The following is a 21,011-nucleotide window of genomic DNA, read 5'->3' as shown; positions in this document are numbered from 1 at the left end:
TTTTTTTTTTTTTTTTTTTTTTTTCCATTTAATCACAAGTGAAAGGAATAACCACATACAGTGTTTGTTCCTCCCTGGTAATAACTACTGTACAGTGGCATAGGTGACTTTAGAAATAATTTAAGTAACCATTTCAGAAACAGCATTTCAGCACTTCGATTTGATTCCCAGAAGTTGTTTCCTAAAGGTTTGCTCTGTCAGTCACTGTCAGGACTGATGAATATATAAGTAGCCTTTCCTTAGCAAGTACAGAAGATGCTTCTGTTAATTGAAATATATTCTTTTTTACTGTGCCCACATTTCATAAATATTTTAGATTTCCAGAGGATCATCTAGGGCCATTCTGTTAGCAGAGATTAGCATTATGTGTATTGTAACTGGACTTGTGGTTCTACACTGTGATTTCCTACAGAATATTTGCAAATATATTAATAATGATACAAAGCAGATGGTAGTTCATACCAACTATATTCTTCATTAAGAACTACCTGAATTGTAACATTATGAAGGACATCTGTAGGAATCCAGAACATTCAGCAGCTTCTAAGAGATACTATACATGGATGGTTTGAAATAAAGTAATTGGTTTCTGAAATCACTTAACAAGGTCTTTATTTCTGCCTGAGAATAAAATTGACACTGGTAAAACTAAGCCATTTCTGGAGTTTGAATTTCTAGTCTTAATTATAATAATAGCAGTAAAACTCTTACACAACAAAGAAAGGATGCAGGATGAGGAAGGCAAGCTTGAGAACTGAGAGGAATAAGCAAAGTTAATGAGTTGGTATGATAAATAGACACAGCACGTTTGGTATTACAACAGTGTCTACTAGAAATTGTGGAGCATATTTTCACTTTAGAAAGAACAGATAAATCCCAGACCTCAACCCAAAAAACCTTCAGGAATTGCCCTGATGTTTAGAAACAGAGTTATGAACTCATATCTCTTGCTGTCACTGTGAGTAGTTGAACGTTCCTCTTTGATTTAAATGGGTGTAGTTGCAGTAACTCTGATGGAATTTCTTGTGCTTTATTTTGCTAGAGCTCAAGAACATAAATACATTCTTTCTATTTTTTTCCCCAATTTTAGATCATTTTTTAAAAAAATACATTTCCAAATACACCTTATGGTATGTTGTATTGAACTGCTGAAGGAAGAGCAGGTTACGTGGTTTGAAAATTGTTTAAAAATATTCATTCAGGGCCTTTTAATGCAAAAGATACACGACAGTATTTGGAATATAGAAGGTAGCAGACATGTAGGTGGCTGAGTTCCAGCCATTACAGATTGAGTGTTAAGGGCTTGGTACTATCGGGTAGATTGTTTAGCCCACTCTGTTTTCATCATTTAGTGATGAAAAGCAAACAGAAAATACCAAAATGCTGAATAGAGCCTTTTCAGATTGTCTTTCAACAATTTAGTATTCAGCCAATTCATCTTGGGCTCCTAAATCCATTGAGCTGACCAAACTTCTTACTGCTCCAGGTGCTACTGATGTCCTTGATAACTCATTTTTTTCATTCCCTGACCAGTTCCGTAGCTGTTTCCTTATGGTCAGCAGTTACTCCCGCAGTGATCACACTGAACAGTCACCAACACTTCTTGCAGCCCATCACTTTTCTGTAGAAAGATCTTTATTCAATATGCCTCAAACTCAGTTTGTTAAATAAATAAGTATGAGGAAGTTCACTGCTTTAGTTGCTGTAATGGTATTGCTTCAAACTATAGGTTTTGGGAGTTTTAGAAACCTTTACTACAAAATCTGCATAGCAATAAATATATAGCATCCATTGTGTTCTAGTTCCTCTAGAACGTTATTGGGATACCAGTAAGAAAATAGGTCTGTGTAATATTGATCCCACCTATAATTTCAAGGAGAAATAACAAGACTAAAAATAAGAACAGTGGTAATAAACTGGTTTTTACTGTTTTGAAAACAGTGTCTGATTTCTATATATGACTGTGGTTTTTGTCTGGTTCTTATACTGCAATCCAGAAAGGAGAAAAATAATTTCTTATTTATTAACAGTTATTTAAAATTTTTATTTTATTAAGTATTGGCAGATGTACTCATTTCCCTTTTCTATTTATCTTTAGACGAAAATTCACTGACGCAATTGGTTTTGTGGGATGCAAAGGAGAACTAAATAAGAAGCAACAACTTTCTTCTCCAAAAGATATTCCATTGTAACCCTTTGCAAAGGGATAGGGGAAATCAAAACCTGCGGGAGAAATTTACCTTTTTATAAATAGCAAGTAAAACCTGGTTAGCTTTGAATCCTGTAGTAAATAAAATATGGAGTTTTGACATCCTTTCTGTCTAGAAAAAGGGGGTTGGAATTTCTCTTTTCTAATTAATGCACTTATCAGTTGGAACTCTGCAAAAGCACTGGGACTGTACAGCTCGGGATGCTAACAGTATGGTACTTCAAACTGTAAGTTTCTAATTTTATTGCTGAGATTTTTTAATCTTTATTATCCTGTTTTGCAGAGTAATCAGTTCTGAGTATTGTCTCCAGCTTCATATGTAAACATTCAAATATTCTTCAAAAGGCATTATTAATATATTTTAAAAATATTTTTCAATGAAAAACATTCAGTATACAAGTTTAACTCACTGCAGCCTTTTTACCTTACCTTGCATAGTTCCATACTGCACTTTTCCCATAAAAAAATTTAAATACACTCCGTATTTAAGAGTTGACATGAAATAATTTGAATCGAACCAGCAGGGGAAAGTGAGCAAGGGAAGAATTTGAGGCAGACAGCCGTTCCAGCAGGTACTGCTTGATGTTTCTGTGGAAGAAAGGGGTCTCATAGCAGCTCTCACTTGTGCTTTTCCCTGTGATCTAATGGCAGAACTGGTTGGTAGCCGCATGGCCTTGCTTTGCCTCTTCTGCTTTTCTCTTCGTGGTGTGCAATCTCCTTCCCCTTTATCTCTCTCTCAGTTCTAAAAAAGAAGATAGAGAAGTGTTTTGCCCTTTCTATTCCTTGACCTTTCTTCCCAGGTCTCTTCTGCAAAGTTTGTAGTGGTAATATTTTATTTTTTGTGGATTAGCCTTGGGAACCAGAGCAGTGGAACCACCACGCCGGTGTCCTGGTTTGTGTCCCCCCAACATTGTCCCCTGACACTGACTCTGTTTTCATTCTGCAGGACTTGAGTGCACACAGAAATGCCTAGCGGAGCAGCTGCACTGGCAGGTGTCATTCTGGAGATGGGAAAGATGAAATTAATTTGAAATAGGTGTGGAAGGGAGATTATTTAAGCACTTGATAAAGTACTCTGTCTTCAGAAAAGAAAGGTTATTTTTTGTTACAGGATCTCTTATCTCTAACCGGAGGTTTCCTGCAGTGCGAGAATATAAATGACAATAACACAAATTTTAAAAAATATTATTCCCTAAGAAAAGTAAATAAAAAGTTATTTTCCTGATAAAATTTTAATTGTAGCATTGGTAAGTTTAGAAATAATACTAAGGAATATTTTTCTGTGAAAATAAAGGAAAACCTCTGGGAAGTACATTGGTGGCTGAGGTACTTGGAACGCACTGGATAGTAGAAAAACATATTTCACGTTCTGCTACAGCTGTCTCGTGGTACTTCTGCAGGTCGGTTGGTGTCACGGGGACTCTGTGGGTGAGGCAGCTGCAAGAAGAGAACCACGCTGCTGACTGACACAGCTTGTCATTTCTGCGTTGGCTGGCTGTTGCCAGAGGCCAGCTGGGGCAGGGTGCGCTTGGGGCGGGTGCGATAGACGTGCATTTTCGGTCGAACCCGCGGTGCCCCGGCTCACAGTCACGGCCAGGACCGCGGGCTCGGGGGAGAGGCCGGCCGGTGCCGGCAGCTTCGCGCCGGGCAGCCCCATTCCCCCGCCGGTGGTTAGAAGGGGCCTCGCTGATCCCATCGCCCCCGGCCGGTCTCTTTGACTTTCTCCACATCTAAAGCCAAAAAGCGGTTGTTAGCCGCTCGGCTGCTGCCTTCTAGGCTCCTGCCCCGAAGGCGCTGCAAGGATGTGAAGTCCGTAGCAGTTCATCCACGCTTCTCTCTGGCGCGTACCGACACTAGTGGGGTGGGCAGATGTTCAGACCTCGTTTTATCTGAGCGCTGCTTTCAAGTAGGTTTTACCCCATGACATTTGGCACGCCTCATTTTTCTGTTTGTAAGATGGAGATAACGGCTGTTTTCATTCAGAGAAGGTTTCTCTTCAAAAATACATTTTTAACGCATTTTCACCTATGCAGCACAGGGGCCGTCTCCTAGCAGTGTGTAAGGAGTGGGCGTGCACAGCGCAACAGGGCTCCTCACGTAGTCTGTCAGCATCACCACCCACTGCTATGAATAGACAGAAATTTTGTAACTGGCGGTGGTCATTTAAGAGCTGTGTCTGGTATTGACAAGAGGTATGAGAATGCCGCTGACTTTCCTTTTAGAAAGCGAAATGTTCTTACTTCACGTTTTAGTTGTCGTGAGTTTTGTACTTTGTGAAACAGAACTGCATTTAACACGGTGACATCTCTAACATACGTTGGGTCTGAAATGACTGTTTAAACTAATTTTCTAAGATGCTATCTGGTGTCATGTGAATGAGGCTTACTGTAAATCATAGATGCTTCATCATGCTAGTTTTATAGGAATAATTCCAGCACATCTGACTTGTGCTAGCATTGCAATTATTAATAACTCTGTTGAATGGCCAGCGCTAGCACCGCATTGCTTGCTGATACTGATACCTTTGGGGAATGTTAAGTAATCAGCAGCTATCATGTACTTCAGAAAATATAAGTTTCTTACGGCTGCCTTTTTTTCAATTGCATTTTTTCCAATGGAAATTTGCAGCTTTTGAATTAAAAAAAAAGTAAGAAATCAAAAGCTTCTTCAGAGTTTATTTCTGTATTAAGGGGGCAACATGTTTGGACATGATAGATTTGCTTTTTCATATTTATTTATATATTTTTAATATCACTGCTTCTGATAGGTTTTTTTCTTTCTTCTTGTGTACAGATGGTAACTGTATGCCCTGCAACAGTATTCTTGTAAAGGGATTTCATGTTCAGAGATTCTTATTAGCCGTTATCTGTTACACTGCTTTTTACTTCCTCTGAAAGATATTTTTTAGTAAAATACCCTCTTCCATAGTTCCTTGAATTCTGACATGTGTGGGGGTTTTTTGTTTTTGTTTCCCAGCAGCTAAAGAGGCAGTAGGTTTGATTTGGCAAGTCATTTGGAAAAGGAGGAGCGGAGAGCCCTGTAACCACTGAACAGTAAGTGCCTGTTTTACCTGCTATTTTAGCTCCAGAAGTAAGTAGGATACGCAGATGGATTGGTATGAAACTTTTATAATACAGAGAAGCATAGAAAAATGTGCACACATGGAAGTCTAACTATTCTGAAACTGAAATACTTTAAAAAAAAAGGCCAGGAGATCTTCTTGGATGTAATTATGGATCAGGTCATGAGCAGTGTTGAGGTATACAGAGTAAATTATTGAAAGCCAAAACTGAGAAGTACATTAAGTGACATTCTGTTAAATTGATTTGGATACTAAGTAGTTTTAAATATTCAATATAGAAAGTCTCTAAAATTAGAGGGTGCAGTTTGGATGTGTGCACATAACTCTGCCCTTGGAAACTAGGAACTAATTGAATAAAGACATGCCTGTCAGCTCTATTTGCACGCTACTAAAAATGCTACTCTGTTTTGTACTACAAATGACTGTCAGCTTTATTTGCAGCATGCTTGTCTGTTAATTCAAATGCTTTTTTGAATCATGTCAGATTAAAATTTCTTTTTCAAAATGCAGGTGTTAGCTGCTTTCTGTTTCTCCCCAGGAAAAAATATCTCTCCAGCAGAAAGCAATATATAATGATGAATCTTACAGGGTAGATTTGGATGTGAGAACCTAAACTCGAACACTAATGGATGAAGCTCGGACTTAGAAATGTTTGGACATATTTGCAAGTGTATTAAGCACTTATGCTGTTGTTTGAGGACAGTCACACAGGAAAAATATTTAAACTCTGCACCTAATATACAATATCTTTAAAACCTTCACTACTTCAGCAAATTAGTTTAAAAATGAAATTTTTGCTTTTCTTAGAATTGAAAATATGAAAGCAGCTGAGGCAGAAGTTCATAATACTAGATTGTAGTTATATTAGCTTAGGAATTACGAACATGGCTTTAATATACTGTAGTGTCTTTTGTTTATACACAAGTGCAGGGAAAGAGAATACCATAAGATCTCCCTGACTCTGGGACAAGCTGCTCTCTGCAGCTTTTTGAATACACAGAATCTTGATCCTTTTAGAGCAACGAACAGGAGGCTTGGGAAGCAAAGGAACTGCGTCGTGTTTTAGTGGAGTAGGGCTAGCTGGAAGGAGCATGGAGTATTTTTTTGTGTGGATATAACTGGGATGCAGATTGGACCCAGTCAAACCAATCTGCTTGCTCATTGTTACCAGATGCATGGCTCCCAGCTGTGTTCCTCTCTCCTTTGTGGTACTGTGTCTGATGCTCATTCGCTCCCTTGGGAAGCCAGTTGCAGCACAGTAATTAGAGAAAGACTAATGCAACCAAAAAGCTGAAGGGTTTTCTGTCCATTAAGTGGGCTAGGTTGAAGGAGCTGAGAAGAAAAGCAGAGGAAGGGGACTGCGTATTTTGATAGCTCTGGAGTGTTGGAGGAAATCATCTGTGTTGCCTAGCCACAACCTTCCTCCGTCCATGAACTTTAGATTCACTACCTCTGTCTCTGAGGGACTGCACACCTTCTCCTGCCATCTCCTTGGGCTTTGGGTGGAAGCTAACTTCAGCTGCTGAGTAATGAATGATGGTTTGCTAGAAAGGAAAGAAGGAACTGAGAAAGTGAGAGAAGTGATAAATTACACAAATTGTAAGGTTTGTAGGCTGATAATGGAAGATTGGTTATGTAATTTAGGAATGACTGTAATAATATAGGCCATCTCCTGTGGTTGGTAGATGTATGGCTTGAGAAGTTATCTGAAAACAAGTTGCCATGGGGATACAGTTGCATTACTGCTTTAGAAATCAATGCCAAGGCTGTGCGGTAGACAGCAATCATTGAGTTGTAAGAAAGATCGACGTAAAAATGAAAGCTTTCAATAAAATATTAGAAAGAATGATGAAGATGATAAGACTTCTGAACTCTTTGCCTGAATTTGGGGGGAATAAGATAGCTGCTGACCTTATTGTCAGAAACAGAGATTCTGATCTTGGGTTACTGGTACAAATCCTGCTTAGTCCAGCAGGATCAGAAGAGTTGCTACCTAATGATTTTTCTACACATTTGGCACTAATTATTCTCTTGTTAAAGATTTTAATGGAAGAGATGGGAGGAAGTACCTGTGGTGTGGGTCTGTAGGATGTTTTCTCTTGTATTTCCAGAAAGGCTCTTTTTCAGGACAGAAGCACAACACATTTGAGTGAGCAAAAGATTACTTTGACATTAGCTGTCTGGGGCCTTGTCTATGCATATGAGAAGGTTCATGGTTTCTGAGAGTGTTAAATGAGTGATGAACACTTGTTCTGATGGTCTGTAATTGTGCAGAGTGGGAGTATATTGACACCACTAGTACATAACTGTCACTGTTTATTTAAGAAATACTGATAAATGAAGATGAGCTGTTGTTATTGTGTGTTGATGTTATTCTGGTGGTTGTTGTTATTCTGGCATGTGCATTTTTGACACATTGGATTTTATGCTTGAGTGTCAAAATAGAAGTACAACTGTCATAAATTGTTTGCTTCCAGTCATTTATTTTGGTACGTATCAAAGGATTGATGCCTTGTGGGCTGTGTCTTACTACTAGCGTATGTAGTCAGCTCCCCTGGAGTCCCATTTCCTTGCTCCCTGGTGAAAATGCAGTAAAAAATGAATAAGAAAAAAGTGTGGTCTCTGGTGCGTTACTTCCATAATGCTACTACTAAAGCAGCAGTAGTGGATGAGATGTCTGTGACTTCTTTATTCTAAATTATTGGATGAGACCTTGGTTATGAAGAAGTGATTTTTATCTTTGCTATCAATGGAAGATAGATATCCAGTAGAATGTGGATTTTAGAAATGCAGAAATTGAGAGATTTCCCTGTATTTAGAATGCTTGTGTTTAGAATAGGATAGTGTATGTATATAACTTAATTACGTAAAAATGATATGATTTTGATTAGTTACAGTCCACACAATAAATATAGTGAAGGGTAAAGGATGAAAGGGGGGAAAAAAAAAAAAACAACCAAAAACCACAAGATTTTTCTGTTTAGCTATATAATTGTTTTTGGCAAAATTTACTTATTGGCATTAGTTTTCTCTTATGTGTGTAAGGCAAAAGACCTAAAGGGCATGGCAAAGTGAATAGGATGTATGCTAGAAAAAACTATGGCTAGACAGTGTTATGGACCTAATGTTATTGAGATGGATCAATGCTTTGCATGTTTTTATCTATTAGCTAAGGTAAATTAATTGTTGCTTTCGGTAGGATATGGAGATTGCATATTTGAATGATTTGCTATCCAAGTTATCAAGTTTATCTTAGAGTGTATATATTTTTCCTTTAATAATTGAGTTTTCAATAGGAAAATCATGTAGCAAATGCCCTTATTCATGCACTAAAACTCTTGTATTGTCATAGCAGGCCAGAGTTCTCAGACACTTGTTCGAATATATGCTGAAATAAATAGGGTTGAACTCTGTCACTTCTGTTCTTGACCTTTTTTACAGAGGTAGATGTCACTGATTGGCAATGTCTCTGGTATACTGCAGATACAGCTAAATGAGCTCTAAGAAAATTAGCTTACATGTGTATCGGTGTGCATGCAGTGTCTGAGCACTGTGCAGGCAGCCATTTGCAATTTTACCCAGATGCCTGGTCATGTTGTGCAGCCCAAACTGAGTCCTTTGCTGTCAGAGCTGGAGAGCTGCTGTTTACAAAAAGTAACTGCTCTGATACGTATTCCTCATTTACAGACAGAAGAACTGGAAATGTGAGCATGAAGGAAGCAGCTATCCCAGAAGCATTTTGGGTTCCTGTTTCCTTTTTTCCTCTTTTTTTTTTTTTTTTTTTTATTTTATTATATACACCTTATTCAGTTCAACTGTTTCTCATTAGGTTTTAAAGTAAATATAAATTTAGATTTGAAAGATAACAGCTAAAAAAATAACCAAGCTTAGATTCCAAACTGACCAACGCAGTTAATTATGAAAACATTTGTAGAAGGTAACACTGCAGTTTAATGAATAATTCTCCTTTAAATCCTTTCCCCAGTGTTTTCCAAGAGCAATATTTATAGTATAATCTAATATTGAACTCCTCTTTATTATTTCCTCTCTATTGATTTAATTAACTGAGGTAAAGAATATCTGTTTTCATAAAATGTTGTAGAAAGTATTAGGTACATTGTTACAAAAGCTCATGTAATACTGTAAAACTTAGAATTACGATTTTCTAAACTTCATGCCTTATAGCAGAAGGCTCTCTAGAAGGGAAAAAAAGAGTATTTAACTCTTCCGAAAAGTAGAACAGATGAGTGTCATTTTTTACTCTCTTGTTTAGGGAAAATACTGTAAAATATTATTACTCTTAAATCATCGGTGTTGATTCAGAACTGTGTTAATTCTACAAGAATCCTATTTATTTTTATAACTTTTGGATTAAGCACTGAATGTGACATTCTTTACTGGATACTTACATCTATGTGTGTATGTGTATCTTTTTTGTGTCTGTTTACCTTTTCATGCATAAGAAATCTGCATTATTACAATAATCACATAAGAGCTGTTCATCTTCATGCAAGGGGCGTGTACAAGTGTTAAACACCAGTCAGTGTTGCTTAAATCCGACATAAGTATCTTTTACAGACTCTGTTCAGTCTCAAGACATGTATAATTCCAGCAATGTCAGCACCTCACAGTTCAGAGTTTTAGAAAGAAAACTAATATTCAAGTTTTAAAATTACAGCATGCTGCATGATGATGTGTAGCAGATGACTTCATAGTCATGAAAAAAACCCCAGCTTTGTTCTGCTCCTTTAAGAGAGGGGTCCGCTCAGAAAACAAACAAACAAACAAACAAACTAGCAAAACATTTCACTGTAGTTTCTTCAGTCTAGAGTGGGGTTTGGGATGGAGCTTGGGTGCTATGCTAGCTCTTACTCCATCAGCCTTTACCTGGCGATTAAAGATGCTCGTGACAGACCTGTCAGCGTAGCTCCTTAGCCTCCTATTTGCTAAGTTGCTTTAGCCTCCTGTGCAAACAATTGCTCTATCAAGAAGGAATAGGCCTGAAGCTTCCTTAATGCTATTATATCTGCATTAGATCGGGATCACGAACTTCTATCAGCTTTTTAAGCTTTTCTAATCACTGTGGGTTATTTATTTTCTTGATACTGCTGTTCCGTTGTGAAGCTTGTGGCAGTTCATTTTGATAACCGTGTTCTTTTAATTCTGAAAGGGTGATGAGGGTTTGCTAGTAGCCTCATTAACAGCCCAATCCCTTTCTACTTATCATAGTCATAGTAAATTTATGCTAGAATATATGGAAATATATGTATCCTTATCAATGAAATACCAATTTACTTTCATAAAAAGTAGCAGATAACCTGTGTGAGAAACACGAAACACTGAAATGCGAGAGAACGACCACCAGTGAAAAGCTTGAATCTCACTTTGGTTGGTTAGAGATGAAATTACAGGTACACAATTTTGAGTTAGTATTTCTCTTGATTGTTTTCATAGCAGGTATTCCAGGCCTCATAAAAAAAAAGTCTGAAAGCTGTTACACTTTTAAATTTCTTTTTCATTAAATTATGCTCTCCCTACAAGCTCTGTTGAATGACTGCTTTCATAAATGGGATATAACTTATTGCAACATAACAGCAGATATTTTACATGTTGCGTTCAGGTACTTCAGTCTACCACTTTTCACGACTTGAATAGAGTACTCCGGGAACAGTGTAGTTGTAAGCACTGTCGAAGAAGGCTCAAAATGAGACTGAGATACGAGGTTTTGCTCAGAAACTGATCTTACGGGAACAGTGTAGCTGTAAGCACTGTCGAAGAAGGCTCAAAATGAGACTGAGATACGAGGTTTTGCTCAGAAACTGATCTTACCTATGAAATGCTTTCCCTCTTCAAGCGAGAATGTGATTTTTCTGGCTGTTCAGTCCTGACTGTGGTGCTCTTTTAATGATGCTGGATGAGTGCAAAACCCTCATTCTGCTCACTTACAGAAACAAAGCTAAGCTCAGAAAACATGTAAGTTACAGTTTGAGGTGCCCTCTGGGTGCAGAGAATCCTTTTTTTGTTGTTGTTGTTGTTTTCTTTCTATTAAGCATACTGTGAATGATTTCTTGAAGACCTCCAACCCGCACTAGAAAGCCTAGTATAACATACCATGCCTCTTATTTATGAACAATATGAAAACAGTCTTAGAATGTTTCACTTGCCGTTAGACTATTATTAATGGAAGACCAACATCTTTTGAAACTGAATGCTGCATTCTGAAATTTTCCTGGTGGGTTTAAGTATATAATGTTATTCGTCTACAGAAGCTCCTCCATTAAAACACCAATGACCCAATCTTTAAAAAGTTCAGTTTTAAGCTTAGTTTTAAGCAGACAATCCCATTAATGTGAATGAGCTTTTCATTAATAGGCCTAAAGCTAAGTCAGTCTTTTTTTGTTTGCACAATCAGAACCTAAGATGTGATCCTACTGATTAACCTTGATTCTCCTTCCCCTTCTGTTTCTGAGGATTTGCTGGTGTTATGGCTTGAACATTAAATCTCAATTTATTTACCTGTTTATCTGTTCTGGGAAGTTGCTTGGACAAGAATGGAATCTAAAATTTTCACAAGAATGCAGTAAAGTTGCATATACAAAGTCTATGGCAGTTCAGTGGGATTAGTGTATTTAACACATTTTGCTATTTAAACCTTAATACAAACTAGTATATGAAAATTGTCAGCTGTATAAAACCTGAAGTTATCTTAAGACCATTAGTAAGGTTTTCATGATGTGTTTAACTGAGGTTTTCATGATGTGTTTAACTTCAGTTCAAACAAAAAAAAAATCATATACACTCACATTTCTAGAATAATGAAGAGCTATTCAAGGAAGAACATTGAAGTGATTTATATCTAGACAAAAATAATGGAGGAATAACATAAAAGTTACAAAAGACTACCTTGGTTGAAGTGAAGGACAGGATCTCTTCCTCAGAAGAGAAGCTTAGGAAGAACAATAAAGAACAGTCTGATATAAAAGCGTGGAAATACGTCTTCCTGTTCTGAAAAGATGAGTGAGAATGAAGGTGACTTTGTGTGTTTCAGTATTAGCACACAATTCATTTTTTAAAAATTACTTTTATATGCTGACATTCATGAATGAATTTAATGAAATACTGTGTGTTCAAAGATACCAATACATGCATCAGGATTGAAAGAGTTGGATTTTTTCTTTTGTTTTGGTGTCTTTTTGTGACAAACAACTGTTTTGCTTTTCTGAAAAAGAAAGTAGTGATAATATGAGTAGCTGTTGAAAAAACCAAGGTATTAGATAGTCTCAACAACAAAAAAAAACATGTTACTGTCTTCTTTGTGTCAGTATTGACTTCCACTGGTAGTTGGACATAGTTATTTACCAAAGTGTACTGTTATTTTAATATATTTTTTACCTGTTTTTCAAATACCATGCTATGTAACATAAGCTTTCGCAAGACAGAAAAAGGTCCACTCATTCTTGGTACCCATTCCCCTTCCCTAAAGAAAGGAAAGGAAAAAAATGCATATACATCTGAAATGCAAATAAGCATACATATAAGAATATTTTTATTTTCTGTTAGAAAAAATGCAAGATTAAAGTAGTCCTCATAATGAGTTCAGTTGTTGAACTGAAATTCATTAATCATGCCTATAAAGAGTTTTTAATGAATGGTTTTGCGGTGGTTTTTTTTTGTTTTTTTTTTCATAACGTAGAGCAATGGAAGTGGAAAAGTGAGTAAAAATGAATTTGTGGGGGAACTTTTAGTTAGAAATTGTAACAGACCAATGCAACTACTGAGAAATGGGAGCTTGTGGAGATTTTGTTCACAAAGGTACACACATACACATACAGATCTATGTGGAGGGTGTTTGTGTGTGTGTGTGTTTACACAGCCTTGAAAAATCAGTGTTTTTAAATGGAAAAAATATTTCCTTGATCTTTTTATAGCTATAGATTCTAGTGTTTAATTAGAAAAAATGAACTTCAGAACTACAGAAACTTTAGTGGCAAAGACCTAAATTGGTTGCCTTTTCTTAAAGTCACTGTTTTCCTGTTGATTCCGGTGGATTTGTAGAATTTTTTACTTACAGATTATTTGGTCCTGGATTATGCTTTAGTGTAAATTTCTGAAAAATATGGGATAGATTTACTCAATCAATAAACAGTGATCACAGCAAGAGTACTTCAAAGTATCTAAGCAGATGTTAAAGATGGTTTGCTATTATAATAGCAGAAAGGATAATTCTGATAATATAATATTAATTGGAAGACAATGATGCACTTCTGATGTAGCCATGCATAACTATTTAAAGACACTCTCCTAAGAATTCATGTAAAATACTGCAGTCATTTCCATGTCTTTTCAAAACTCACTTTGAGATCTTTTTCATTTAACTCTTCTGTTTAGGTTTCACCTGAATTTACTACATCATTCCTTTCTGAATTTGCAATACATCAAGCTAGAAAACTTATGAAAATATTTTCTTGGGTTATTTTGGAAATTTTCAATATCGGTAGCGACTGCACTGGTGGAAGATACAGAAATTATTTCTTATATAGTAGAAATCATTGCATGTTCATGTTGATGTCCCATGAGAGAAAACATAGTTATCTGGATTTTGGGAATCCTCCAACATAAGAAAGAATGTAAAAAATAGTATATTCAGAAAAAATCCATTCTGCTGGTCTAGCTTACCCCTAGGGTGAAAAGTACGAGTAAATGCTTGATGCTTGTGTTCATTTTTACTACAAAGTGACAATAAAAATACTGCTACAAACAAAGCTGTGATTTCTTTCAAAGTGAAAGAACATTTAAAATGTGACATGCAGAGTTGTATTTACTGTCTGTTCAGACAGCATTCTGTATGACATTTGGTATTTTTCTAATTATTAGAGATTCCTTTCTTGCCAAGATAACAAAAGTAGGTGTCTCAGATATTTCTGTATTTGCAACAGTAATTATCCATAGAAAATTTCAACACCAAATTACACTAATTTGCTTTTGTATTTGTTTGTTACGTATAGGCAGACACTTCCTGTTTATGTACCCACAAACGAATGCATGTTTATCTGTATCCTCCTCGTTCATCAATCTGGGCAAAGCTGCCTTTGCAAGTTATGTGACTGTTTTGTACATCCATTCTGACTTGTGAATACTTTGCAGAATGAGTTGCTAAGTTATATTGTTTGCATTTAACAGATAACATATTTTACTATAGATATCTATGAGGAAGCTGTGACATTCCATTTGAAGAATTATGCATAACTCAGTCTAAAACCGAACCAAATACATTTATTGTTGGAAGTGATAAATTGAGAAGCCTGATGGTTTAATACTGTCTGAGCTGGAAGAGTGAGAAAAGAAGACAGGAAGATAAGATTGGGGGGGGGAGGGGGAGTTATGCTCTGTATGTACATTTCAAGAGAGTAGAGAAAGCTAAATATAATGAAGGGATGAGTGCAGCCAAAGACAAATCTAGTTGGTACTATGTAGAAGAAAAACTTTTTTAGGGAAATGGTAAGAAAAGAACATGCTAGCAGTAATGCTGTGTGGTTGACAGTGATTATAGTAAGTTTGGCAGAAGTAATGCCACAGGAGAAGTCAAAGACGTAAGGAGATCCCAGTTAAAGTGTGATGAGAAAAGGCATGTTTTTAAATACAGACTTCAAATTTAGACTCAACTTAGATGGATGTCTCCTTTTCTCTTCACTTATGTTTATTTCCATAGCTGCATAAGAGAAATCCTGGAACTGCCAGTGACCATTGAACAGAGCTCTTATTCACCATTGTGCCGTTTAAAATTATTCCTTTTCTTTAGTGTTGGATTCCTGGGTAATAGTTTTACTTCTGAAGAGGATTTTCTTTTATTGGGCTTTTTGTGACTTCCATGATTCCTTTTTTATTTGAACTGAAGGATATAGATCCAAGGAACGACCTGGATTGTTGCAGGAGTTGATTCACTTCGTACACTTGTGAAACAATGAGTAGGGATTAACTGAACTGGTATCACTTAATTACAGGCTTCATGAAATATATTTGTAATAAAAAAATTAATCTAGGCCTGCAGAGACTCTAACAGAATCTACAGAGGTCTAAAATGCAGAGAGGGCCCCTGGTGTGTGTTACAGGAGACCTGAGAGGGAAAAGTTGTTAGGTGGTACCCTCCAGGGGTTCCTCCATCATTCCAAGGAGAAGAGCTGCCAGCCATCCCTCAGCAGCTCCAGGGAAGATACGTCCTCTCCGTCTGACTGCAGAAGCAAGTCAGACACTAATACAGTGCAAACCTCATCTTTGCACTGTTACTGCCCAGCTCCAAATGGCAGTGGTCAGGCACAGGGCTGCTCTACAGCGATCTCCAAATAACAGTGATCACATGATTGGCTGCCTTTTATATTTCCTCCCCCCCCATTTCCTCTTTCAGGTTCTTCCATCTTACCATCTTTTTGTCCCCTCCCAAATAAACAACTTGCTCATAATTACCTTTTCCTTGTTTATCTTAGATTTTCTACAAGAACACCCAAACTCGGTATTTCTAGTAGTGTTTCCTAGGTAGTCTCAACTTTAAAAAGTATTACTGAGATAGTTACCTAGGCAGTGTGGATCTTGCAAGACTTGACTCTCCAAAAGAGCTCCCGTATTCTTCTGGAATGGTCTGTGAAGTGCACCTGCTTCTCACTTCAGTCTCTGTGAAATCCAGCACTTCCTCATGGCTCCGTCTGGAACTTCTTACATTGTTATCTGTTGAGTCCAACAAGTTTAGTCATATCTGATGGTTTCTGACCTCCTGTCCAGTTAGCTTAACCCCAGGCCAGTTCATGCATCCTCTTTCCCACAAGCTTCTCTGCAGGTAAACAGTCGCATCCAGCCCAGAAGCTGACCCTGCTTTGAGCAGGGCATTGGACTAGGTGGTGCCCAAAGGTTCTCCCCCAACCTGGGGAGGATTCTGCGACATTACACACATGGTGTCAGGATGTTGTAAAATAGGTAGATAAAGTCTTTATGCCACTTTCACTGAAGCCAGGAGCAATTTGCTTTGGTTTCATGTAGTGCTCAAAATCAAACTCAAAATAGAATTCAGGTTACTGTTGCTTCTTTGCAAAGAACAAGAAAAAAACCATTACATTTTTTATTATTTTGCCAGTAACTGACCCAAAGATATAGTCTTACCTGTCAAAAGTTGGGGACTATTTGACCTCTTAATAGTGATTTCTTAAAAACTGAAGTCCACAAAAGGCATTCTGAACACTGAATTATTTTTTCATAAATTCCCCTTTTTGTATATTGCTGTAATGAAGGGTTTTTTAGTATTTTTATTGTGGGTTTTTACTCCTAGAACATTTATAACTCAAAACCACATTAATAGAGATTTAAAAAAATTAAAAGAAAAGCAAGGTGCTCTCTTACGGAGGAAAGCAACTGATGCTGAGTGCCACTGAACTTTTAAGTAAAATGTTACTTTTGCCAAACTTGGAATTTTGTAATTCACCTAGTGGGAGTTGGAGTTTTGTCATTTGAATCCAGCATACAGAAAGTGAGCTCAGTCAGTCATAATCGTGATGGACAGTGATAAATAAAAGGTAACATGATTACTATTTGAGGAAAAAGATCTGTAAATTGAATGCATTAAATGAAGAGCTTATTGGGAAATTTCAGTCAAGAAGTTATTTAATTTATACTATATATTATGTATTGCCAAAATACCTATAACAATAATATAATGAATAATGTATGTGATTTTAAGGAGTTTCAAGTACAGTGCTGAACTTGGGAGGTAAATTTCTTTACCTCTTTCTTAAGTATCTAATGTCCACTTTGCACCTCCCTTCCCATTCTTTGTTTTTTACCAGTCATTTGGAATGCTACCATACCGCTCAGTGTAGCTCTTGCTATTCATTTTTGAGAAGTAATTTGTTAGGACAAACAGTGCCTGTGGATTATACACAAGTGGGCTGTTGCAAGTTCTTCCTATTTAAACTGGATAATTGCTCATCAGAGTCTCATGTATTTGTTTTGTTCCCTGATTGGGTGACCTGACCTTTATAAATGGGAGGAATGACTCAAGAAATCACTGAAAGCTTTTTTTTCTGCTAGCAAGTTCCTTGGGACAACAGCACAGAAAAAAAGCCTCTGCTGCTTTGGGAATGTAAAAGGACCTTTGTGCCATCTTGCATATCTATATTATCCTTGACTAGTTACATGGACTCCAGATATAAATGTAGATGGATTGGTCTCTGGTTGAGGAAGAGAGAAAGACGTGAGTCAGATTCATGAGTCATCTCCCTGTGTTTCACAGTTGTTCCTTTCACAGCAGGTAATGGCTAGCATGACTGTGTGTGCAATTATAGTTATAGAAACGGTGGCTGGATTTTACCTAATTGTGTTGTTACTGTGTCGTGGTTCTGATGGTCACTCTGTGCAAATCATATAGGTAGAGTTGCAAAAAACATCGATTGTGGCAGAGCACTTCTACTATCCTAAAGTTGCTATGTGCCTGCTTATCATGTACGAATTAGTTTTGTGTGCCAACTGAGGACAGGTATTGAATCCTTTAATCTTTTTTTAATGTCATATTTTCACTAACTGTTCGTTGTAGCATTAATTACCTGTCTACATGCAGTGCTGTTTGCAAATTAAGTACTTCTTCTGTTTTGTTTGCAAACTTTGCAGATCTCCCTTTGTTCAAGGAAGATCATATATTTCTTTACTCATTTGCACTCTCTTTCATAAAATGTATTTGCTCAACGGGGTAACAAATCCATTGGTTTGTAGTGTTTAATAGTTTCCTGTACCCATTCATGAATATAAGAATGCCTTGTAATAACCCTCTTCAACATATTTTCTAAAATCAATGAGTCTTTTAAATCATCTCTACAGTTAACCACTCACTGGAGTCATTTATTGCTAAAGGCAGCATAGCAGATCACAGCTCATCTTGCACATCATCTAACCAAAGCATCAATTAGATACACTTTTAAAAATCCTCTTATGACAATAAGACTTGAATTCCATAGTGGTTCTAATGTATTTCCAGTGTAACAGTGCAGGTGAGGATCTTATGTGACCTGCTTATTTGTATTGTGGCAATGAAAACCCCTTTTCTGATGGGAATTTGAAGGGCATTGACGGTTTTTATGTAAAATTGAATTTTTTTGTATATAAAGGACTGGACACCCCCCAATCTTTTAAAATTTTATTGTTGTTGTTGATGAAAAACAAATTATTCCTCTTTGAAAAGCATTTTTTAAAAATAGTTAAAGAGGTTATCTTTACTTTCATATCATGTTGGGTGTCAGTGTGCCTGGAATCCTTTATTTGGGCCATGTGGTATCAATCTCCTTTGCCATATAATGTGCTGGATTAGTCGCCTAGCTGTAATGTAGCTAATTTTTACTCTTTGTGAGCGGTGCTTCAGTTGATGCTATCCATTAAGAAATCCATTAAATCTTGTGTTTAGTGATAAGCTACACATAGGACCAGAAGAGAGTACCTTGGATCACTAGTCCACATTGCTTTTTATAAATTCCTTGAACTCCTAGTAAAGGTGATATTTTAAGACCTTGGTACAAGACAGTCTTGACAGCCTTGTTTATTAAGAAAAAGCAATGATAAAGCAGATACCAGCCCAGTAACTATTCAGGAGTTTCTTTTGCCATAAGCAACATTAACACCTTTTGAATGTTTCTTGTGACTATCTCCTAAGGCTGTTTCAGCTTTTCATGCTCTCCGTTCATCCTCATGGTGGTGTTAGGTAGGGTTCCAGTGGGGTTTCGTCCTCTGGGGAAGCCCATCTAGATATAACATGACTAATCTACTTTAACCTAGGTGTTATCCCAAAGGAGCTCTGCCCAGGGCTGCTTGCACTAGCTCAGCATTTCTGTTCTCTTTTAATTGCAGGTGCTGCTAGGCGTTCCTTCCAACTTTCTTCATAACAAAATCTGAATTCCAGTTCATATGCCGCCTTCTGTAAGGAACGTGTGGACTCTTCTATAAAATAATCTCAATAGCTTTTATTCATACCATGTCTGTTCCATTTTATGACCCCAGCTAGTTTATATGATGCAACATATTCTAGCCAGCACTGTAATTTTTTAAGGCCTGTTAAGCTAACAGGGAGTCTGGATTACGAACTGCTTCAATACTGGAGATAAAAGTCAAGGAAAAATGAAAATGAACTTTTATCTAGAACTTGAATCAAACCAATGCTGGCTAATTGTTAGGGCTGAAGTCAGGATTTTTTTTGGAAATTTTTTATTCCATCTTGACAAATAGAACCAAAAAAAGAAAACTAGAAATGTCAGCATGTTAATGCTAGATGAAAAGTCATCTCTGGCCTTAGCTTCTGCCTTTTTTGTTCTCAAGATATTATTAACATAATTTAATAACATTTACAAAGGAAAAGATGAGACTAATCTGTTGTGCTAGAAATAAAGAAGAGTCCATACTTGTGCTGTGTTAAAGGTTTAGGTACAAACTGTCTAAAAGCAAACCTATAATGCAAATACAACAAAACCACAAACTGTTTCAGTTAAGCCTCTGAAATCCAAATTAATTTAAAATTAAGAAGATATTCAGCAGTTATTAACCCAAAGGGATGGCTAAGCTGTATTTTTTGCCACCTACATGGAAGAATAATAGTATATTGTTTCCTATGACTTAGAAACTACTGAAATTTTAGAGAGTTGAGTAAAACAAGAAATTTTAATTAATCACAATTAGCAATAAACCTCATGAAGTATATCACTGAGGGTAAAAGGAATATTTGGAAATAATATCTGCCTTGGATGGATGAAGAATTGGAGAGAGGAAAAGAGACATTCTTAGATTTAAAAAGTAGCCTGGATTATCAGCACTTAGGAAGAAATCCTGTGTGATACAAACTGTAGAGTTAATGGAGGCTTCTGATATTGTCTCTCTGGAATTCCAAGCCAGTAGGAGGAATGGAGCCTCATAAGTAGGAATTGTTTGATGTATGTCTGTCAGTCAGGATACTATTGAAAAATTAATCACACATTACTATCTGAAATGATTTTATGAATTTAAAATTATCTAATGCTAACTCTGCAGCTAAATGCTACTGTTACCTTTAAAAAATCAAGTGGGAAGAGTAATTTATTAGTTCCTGGGCAATGACTAATTTTGGGTATCTGGTTACAACATTAGGGCATATAAAGCCCATATCTGTGCTGTCAGATTGTTGTTCTGTTACGTAGTATTAGAAGTTACTTTCCAGAGGACCTGCTAGCTTGAACTATATTAACTGGACTTCTTACATTTCACAGAAATTGTACTACATTTTTTACACACACATGCTTGCAGAGCTGGGAGAAAAATCATCTCTGATAGCTTCACATATTAGCTTGCACAGCTTCAGCTGTTTCCACTTGAACTTTCCAATTTGCTTTTCTATCTTGATTTTTTTCCCAGAGATTTTTCATTGTCTTTGTTGTACCTTATTCTAAATTTTCTTCTGTTATTTATCTTTTTATAATGTCTGATTGCTTGTCAGTTTTAGATCCCTTTTATTTTCTCACTTTTTCCTCCCCACACCTTTCTCCCTACAACAGAATTTCTGTTGCCTTATATGGAAGAACAATCTTTCTTTTTCATGGAGGCTTTGTTTTGTGGTTATTTCTATTTCTTTTGTAAAAGGGAGTTTATGTAAAGTAATTTACTAGGTGAAATAGTATTCAGTTCTAGATTAGCATAGACACTTTTTGGTGATTGGACATGGTCTTTACC

General features: G+C 36.7%; 1 protein-coding gene across 5 annotated transcripts in view; it reads left to right on the top strand.

The window, feature by feature from the left end:
• CDH18 (cadherin 18) overlaps window positions 1–21,011 on the top strand; it is a 512,714-nt gene that overhangs the window by 325,907 nt on the left and 165,796 nt on the right. For all 5 annotated transcript variants that reach the window (XM_049823983.1, XM_049823986.1, XM_049823985.1 and 2 more), the window contains one exon: window positions 5,186–5,262. The gene's annotated coding sequence lies outside the window, so the exon portion shown is untranslated. The remainder of the gene's footprint in view (window positions 1–5,185; window positions 5,263–21,011) is intronic.

This window comes from Accipiter gentilis, chromosome 20 (genome assembly GCF_929443795.1).
Source record: "Accipiter gentilis chromosome 20, bAccGen1.1, whole genome shotgun sequence".
Lineage (NCBI taxonomy): Eukaryota > Metazoa > Chordata > Aves > Accipitriformes > Accipitridae > Astur > Astur gentilis.
The sequence above is the reverse complement of the archived record's forward strand: the minus strand, read 5'-3'. Positions and strand labels throughout refer to the sequence as shown.